We start from the raw sequence: 8,170 nt of genomic DNA on the forward strand, positions 1-8,170 counted from the left end.
TTTTACTAGAAGTCCGTTTTCCGTGCTATTTTAAGCTCCCGAGGTCAACGCGTACCCGCGTTCGTCCTCCCTCAATTAAAAACAACGCTGAAAATGACCCCCAGGTTCCCGAATATTGATTAAAACCCGATTTAAAGCGCTCGCCCCCAAACCGTAACAATTACAGGGCTTTCCTCGACGTCGCCAGTCTGGGAGGTTCGGAGTCTCGATTTCATCCCTTCCCAGAGTCTCTTTCTAATCAACGCTTGTAAAAGGAATTGGGGAAAAACACAAAACGCCTCCGTTTCTTCCTTTAAACAAAACCTTCCCCCTCTCCCTAAGCAGTAGCGGGGAAGCTGACCAGAGCAGGGCAAGGCAGCCACCCCGTCCAAACTCGACGCCTTCTTGTGCAGCGTGGTGGGAAAGCGCTGGCCCTGCGCAGGGCCGAATGGGAGCAACCGCCCGGGAGCACGCCGGGGACCGAAGGAGGGTTGGCAGAGCAACTAGCGCACCCCGCACCCCATTTTCCCCGCTCACCTTCCGATGCCTTACTTCCTTCAGTGGTCCTGTCTCTTCAGCGAGGCGTCCTCGGGCTCAGAGGAACGGTGATGCACAATTCCATTTATAGCCATCTACAGCCCAGCGTGAACGCTAGCTGCTTCACTGCGAGGCAACTCTACTACTTTTCCTTCTTCTCGCATGTCTGCGAGCGTATTTCTCATCGCTTTCCTGGCACTTTACGTGGCAGCTAGTTTCACATTCTTCTGTTAGACGCGCGCGCGCTTATATTTTGGGCTGATCTGGGTGTTAGCGTGTTTCTTCACAGGAAAAAGGGAGAAAGAAGAAGAAAAAAAAAAAAAAAAAGCAGATTTTATGCAATCAAGCGCCCGTCTGTCTCTCTGACGGGTGTACACGCATCCCTTTCCCTTAGCCTGCTCCTCCTCCCTCTGATAAAAAGACGCGTGGAAAGGATTACTTGCCATTTTCGGTCTGCGACGCTGAGAATAGTATATCTGTGTAAAGACCTTCCGTATGCGCTAACACAGGAGGGCTCGTGGCAGCAGACATAAGTAGGGCAACTGCTTGCAAGTGAGTGTCCTGGCTTAACTTCCACCACGGCGTAATTCCACAAGAGAGGTGGCCCGAGCACTGGGCTGAAGGATATAAATGTAATTGGATATACCCAGTAAAACCGAGGCGCATCCAAAATGAGGTCTAGGAAGGCTCTGAAGTAGGAAGAACCATTCATTAAAGGAGAGAAATCCGGCCTACTTGATTGGGTTAATTAACTGATGCTGAGTCACACCGCATAGAACAGAAAAACAATGTAGTCATACTGAAGGTGATTATTTTACCGAAAAATAGTCTCACTCTGAGAGGCAGCTGTTTCAGAGCTTTTCACTTCCCTGTTAGCTTGAAAGAAGAAAAAAAAAAAAAAAAAGGGGGGAGGGGGGGCAAGAAAAAGGGTTGATGTGTTTCCTTCAGTCAGGGGCTGATCTTCTTAATGCAAAGGAGAGCAGGAGAAAAGCATATCTGCCTTTCAAGGAACTGAGAATGCTTTTGGGCTGGAGAAGAAGAGGAAGCAGAGATTAGATGAGATCAGATGAAGTGAACTATTCCTCAGGACGACAGGAGGATGCCAACATCCCAGGTCAGTGCGTCTCTCTCCCCGGAGCCTGGGGAGGCGAGTACAGCCTATGGAGCCTACGGACTTCAAATAACTCCGTGGCACACTCCGAGGCTATCCTGAAATTAGCTCCAGGTGTCTCAGTGAAGCTGAGCCCAGCACTACCATAGCGCAGGAGAAGGGATTTCGCTGGCGTGCAGGTCTAGCCTAATGGTGCCTGATCCGGAATAAAACTTGAGTTTATCAAGAAAGAAGAGACAGAAACAAATTGTTAAGAATGTGCACTAAAGTAAGAATCACAAAGGAAACTCTGCCATTAAAGAAATATATAGACTGACCTTCTGACCTTCCTCCTTAATAGAGAAACATAAAAAGACGTCCCGTTCAACCAGCAGTTCTCTGCTCTTTTATAGAAATCTTTCATACCAGTAGCTGCTATTGTCTGGAATGTGCAATCTCAAAATGTTGTTCATTTCAAAAAGAACATTTTTAGTCATATTTTCATTTTTTCCTTCTTGCTCATAGAAAACCTCAATTACCGTATTAATCAGCATTTCTCAGGCAGCTCTCTCTGCAGCAGCTTTCAGCCTGGCAACAAATCATGAATGGCCCTAACAGCTCTGATCTCAGAAATCCCCATCCATTTCCTTTGATGCTATCACCACTTCAGCTCAACAACAAGCCTGCGGGACTCAGCCTCAGCTGCCACCGCCGCCGCTGCTGCTGGTCTCCCTGCGCCTGCGAGAGGTGTATCTTTAGAAAGTTGGAGGGAAGATAAAATGCACACGAGAGATTAAAGCAGAGTCTCATTTTCACATCCTCCCCTTCCCCTTACCCAAACAAGGTCAGTGGCAGATTGACCACATCAAGAGTAACTACCAGACCCACCCCCATTTCCCACTTCCTGCATGTAGGCATCTTTGTGCTGGTAAACATTTGGGGACCAGTTGTGGTCATTACTAGGAGAAGGTACATGATGTAGTTGCACGACTGCACGTCTTTTAAAAGCCAACTGAGAAATCAAACTCAAAGAACTTGCTTTCAAGTTCTGCTGAGATACACTCGTATTTCGGGGCCACGTTTCTGAAAATGTGGCTGCTGTCAGATTCACGGGAAAGAGAGAGACCCAGCACGCTCTAGTGACTGTGCATCAGGAAAAGTTAAAGCCGCCTTCTCACAGACCAGCCTGACCTTTACAAAACACAGCCTATAGGCTTCAGATACGATCTCAGAGGCTTTGTATGCCCTAGACTGCCTCAGCATGGTATTGCCTATAAGGAGAGAAATTAAAATTGCACTTGACTCTACATGAAGGTTTTTGCAAGGGTATTTGGGGTGGTGTATGTTGTAGCCAGGAGGCTTTTGAATTAACACATGCAGCTTTCAGGGACTGCCTTTAATTACAGAGCTCCCTGGTCATTGCCTTGTAGCACTTCCAAATGCCTTTACGTTTATTTTTGTCTCGGCTGTGCAATACCAAGAGCAGATCTTTGGCTGCACTCTCAGCTACAGCCTAGTGCAAGCCTTAACATCTCGTGTGATTTCTGTTGTTTTATCCACTCAAGAAATTTTCCTTAAAAAGAGCAAAAAAGGAGTCAAACAAAAATACCATATCCCTTTTTGTTTCCAGCTAGGCCTTATTAAAATACTGCTGAGATGACTTATGAATAAGCCAAAACAAGGTGCCTCCGATGGAAGAAACATTCTTGCAGCACACAGAAGCGAGAACTAAGCTTCAGCCATTTCCTCATGTTGAGGCTCGAGTTGAGAAGAAGGAGCCAAGGCTGTCTGGGCCTGCTCATCAGGAGGGCAAGAAGTCACTGTGAGAAGCCGGGCTCCTCTTCGCTGTGAACACAGCTGAGCAGCAAAGACGAAACAGTCTGAAGCCACTCGCTCTTGTTTCCCAGGAAGCAAGCTGGGGTGAAGGTATTGAGAAAGCAGCAGCAGAGGCTTTGTCACTGCACTTCTTTTTTTTTCATCGTGGGAGAAGGCAAGAGACTTCGGGGTCGGGGTGAAGCATAAGGAGAAGGGAAATGCCTCACAGCAAAGACCACAGATGTTCCCTTCTTGGTTACCGTCAGCCTTCCCATCACGCTTCTGAGCGATGGTTGTCTTGGGAAAGATAGGGATGATAGCCAGGAGCCTGTACAAAAACGCTTGTATTGTCTTTGCATGTTTCTACCAACCCAAGTTTATACCGGACAAGAAGACCTGAGCACAAAACCCAACCTTCCACTTGCAAACACGGACTTTTGAATATTCTGCCCACAGCAACTGAGTCTGAGGAAAAATGAATGAAAACAAGCAAACCCATTCCAACCAGTTGCTAACCTTACTGGTGACAGAGGACTGAAAAAAGGGTGTGCTTTGGGAAATCTTCCTTTAAAACAGGCTGATTTCCAGATTGTTATGGAGGAGGGATGGGACAGTATACATATACTAGAAGGCTCACTCCTGTGAACAGTTCAAAGACATCAGCCCCGCAACAAGCTCACAACAATCAGAAATAACAAAGCCACCTCGGAATTAATTCCAGTCATTCAACTTTCCTGTCCCTTCCCAACCTGGCAGTCATGACACTTTCTGGGGTATCGCTAAATCATACTGATATGAACCACGGTGAAACTTAGGACTCCGTTCCTGCACAATTCAGTTCCCATTTCAGATACTCTCCAGCCTGCCCAGTCTCGTGGAGTTGATGAACACAGCAGAAGGAGGGTGGGTGGAACCAGGCCACTTTTTTCAGACAAAGAACTGGCCACGGCGCGCGTTTCGAAACAGATTAACAAAAACAACAGCTACACACCATGACAAAGAGCATATGGTGGAAATGAAAATATTTACCCACAGATTATCACAGATCCAGCAATGCAACTACTGTGCATCCAGGACCAAAGGATTCGAAATAGTGACTGTATGTTTAGAGCTGATGAGGGAATCTGGCAGGGGTGGGCTGAAGGACCACTTTTTAAGCTTCTAAGAGTACAGTTGTCATTTCTCCACCTTTCCTACCCCACGGTGGTGAAATAACAGTCTTTTCATACCTGTGTGTTGGCTGGGGGAGGGAAGAATTCCTCTGCTATTAAACACAACTTCTCATTAAATAGTTGACACCTTATCCTTCTTTAAATGTTGTAATGTTTACTTTGCAAAACACAGGGAAGCTTTTAAAATAAAGATAGCAGAGAGATTCTTAAGCCGGGTGTCCTCGCTTATCTGCTCTTTATCAACCAGCTATTGTTTCTGGAGGAGCTCGTTGGGGAAGGTGGAGCAAAGGGGGTTAATGTTCAATAGGTATCTATCAGTTCCCCTGAAGGAATAGCGCTGCTGACAGAAGAGCAACACTGGGCTCTCAGCTACTTCCTGCAGAATGTGACAAACCAGAGGGGAGAAAAAAAAAAAAAACCGAGGGCTGCATCTACTTCTTTTTTTTTTTTTTTCTTCTTTTTTATTTTTTTCCCCCTCCCTCTCCCAAAACAACTAGTTTTAAGAAAGACATTGTCCTTAGGAGAGATAATCCCACAATAGAGAGTCCATTAGAGGTATTAAAGCGTTGGCAGCGCCTGATCTACAAGAAGGGCTCTGTCCTGACAATAGACAATTAAAGCTGATAAATCTGCACTACTTGTTGCCGTTCTAATTCCTCATAATTGTATGCTACTTGTCCCTGCCTCCTGCGTCCAGGGATGAAGCATGCTTCTTTAATCTCCAGAGCACCTGACCTAGTTCCTATGTGGTCTTTTCAGGACCTGTTTTCTTCCCATCTGGACTTCTTCCCTCCTACTCTCCTTTCCTGCTTCCCTCCCCTAAGCATTAAGAAGAGGTTACGATAGAGGGCACAGAAAACACCAGAGCACAGCACCCGGATCAATAATTCTGGAGCCCCAGACAATGCACTAATCTGCAGTAACAGCTAATCATGGTCAATTTGGCACACCAGTGATTAAACTGTACTTTTCATTAGGCTCAACAAGTAGAGCAGACGCACACTGACAATTCAAATTGCCCTATCGGTAAGAGCTGCCAAACGCCTGTGCGCTTCTGCGTTTGTAGCTGCGGCATCACTGGTCCTGCCAGGGTAGGCGCTTTGGGGGGGCTTATATTTTTGCTTTTGACGTTTTACGGACTGTGACCCTTGGCTGTGTTTTCTATGAAAAGCGAGCCCCTGCCTCACTTTACTACAATGAGTTCCAGTTAAAGGGCTCACTGGGTGAAATTGTGATGTGCTGGGCAGGGCACTGAAAAAAGATCATCGCAATTATGTGTTCCTTCCCGGTGCTGACAACATTCTCTGGTTTATTTTAGGTTTCGCAGATATTTTGTGTTTTTCGCAAATTTTTTTTTCTTTTCTTTTTTTTAAAGAAAGCTTGGAAGCCCACTGGTGACAAAGCAGAAGCATGAAAACATGCCTCATGAGACTTAAAAGAGAAAATAAGTAAAAATTACCTTGCACCTACTTATTTTTCAAACTGCCAAACCAGCCAACCCCTCAAAACATGTGAAGACTGAAGAATGGTTTGGGTTGGTTTTTTTTTTTTCACCAGTGGGTGAAAAGGCCACTACTGTGTCCACTTTAGAAATCTACAATGTTATTAACCCTTACACGCCATTTTGATAGTGACCTTCCCATCACCCTCATAGAACAATTTCTTCTGACAACTATTTCTTCTGGTTACAATCGTACCTACCGGGCCCATTTTGCAAACTGCCCTGAAAGCCTCACCCAAGAGTTTACCACAATCTTTAAAGCACAGCACCAAATTCCAGGACTCCTAGAGACCGACCCCACACACTCAGGGGTCTCCTTCTGTTTAACTTTAGCTTATCATCCTTGTATTAACTTGAATAAGTGTTAAAACTGCACTCCAAGTTGCTCTTAAAATAAAAAAAAAAAAAAAAAAAAAGGGGGGGAATGGAAAATGTCAAACGAATGCAGGAAATGTCTATTCTACTATTAATATTAATGAATCCCTAATGCATTTGCAACCCACTTGAGGTAAGTCAGTGGAGTTCTTCTGACAGCTATTCCTCATCAAACTACCGCTGCTAAAGATGTTGATGCTTTCCCTTTTGCTTTGTAATCTTTAAACCAAGTGTAAATCGCACCGCAGCCTACCACAAAATAATGTATTTTATCCTAAGTGAACACAAAGCCCTGGAGACAGAGGTTTAAAACAGCGCACATGTCCGCTCAATTTATCATTTTAAGATAGGAAGCTGCCGCAACAAACAAAACACCTCCTTGAAAGTGGGACAGCAGCAGATTGCGGTGCAGAAAGCTCTGGGATCTTTTGTTTTCCTGGAGAGCAACAACGGGGCTTTGCAGAGAAAGACAACAGCCTCCCCTTGCTGAAATCTAAATAAGTTCATATAGGAAAGCCTGCCAACTGCTAGTTAGATGGTAACAAAATATTGCAGATAATTCACTTTTCACAGTGATAAAGCAGAAACAAGCAGGCATGCAGCACCCAGCAGGGGCTCAACTGATAAAACGGTGTCAAACTCAAACCATTTGTCAATTGGGAGGGAAGAGAGCAAGCTGAAAGATGGACTCAGGAAGTAGATTTATCTAGTGCGACACATTAACTAGTATAAATACTAAGGAAAAAGTAAACACATTTACCCAGCAGTGTTTCCAGCCAGCAAAGAAAAGGCTTCTGAGCCTCAGACCCACGCTGGCCATCTAACCACCCAGCTGTCAGCTGCAACAGCAGTAGCATTTTTCTTCCTGTGCAGGATTGCAAAGCCATTTAATTCACGGCACTACAAGGTTTTATTAAAAGGGTACATTATAATTAAGCAAAACAAAAGCATGACTCCTCTGCTCTTCCAGTCTCCTCCCTCCACCCAGTAGCCAAAACAATAAAACCACCTTGGCAGCAAACAAGTCAGGTAACATACCCCGGAGAAGAGCGCAGATTTGTTATACAAGCATTTACTTTGCGTCTGCCTTGCTCCAAACTGCCTGATCAGAAACTTCTGCCCCGGAGGCTCCCGAGGCAACGGAGGGGGCTGACAATGCAGGTCAGGCACAGTTAAGTCGCCAGCAGCGTAATATGGGGCACACAAACAAATGGGAATAATGCAGGGCAGGAGGGCTCCTTGGGACGGATGCCTTCCATTGGAAAGTTTAAATAAATAACAGAGTTTGTGGGCAGCGCCACTCCACTGCGATCACCGGCAGGAAGGAAAACGGTTCAAAGGGATTTAGGATACCAGCCCGCAGCTACGCGCACGCACCTTGTGCTGGCAACCCGGAATATCAAAGGATGGCACGTCCCATCAGCAAGCCATTCTAACACTCAGTCTAACACGGAACTCAAAAATTAACAGCAAAGTAAGTAATCTGCATCATGCCTCCCCTCTCCCCCCCCCAAAAGCAAAAGGAGTTAATTCATAAAGCAAAATACAGCACAGTTCTTTGTTCAGCTGTACCTTCATGTGTCCACACAGCACAGGTTCCCCACCTCCAGCTCATGCATCTCAGGATTTTAGTCCATATGGAAAGTCTGTCATTCACTCTCACACCCTCACACACGCCCGCACACTCGCACACCCGCACCC

Source organism: Egretta garzetta, unplaced genomic scaffold, assembly GCF_000687185.1.
Source record: "Egretta garzetta isolate BGI_Z169 unplaced genomic scaffold, ASM68718v1 scaffold10, whole genome shotgun sequence".
Taxonomy (NCBI): Eukaryota; Metazoa; Chordata; class Aves; order Pelecaniformes; family Ardeidae; genus Egretta; species Egretta garzetta.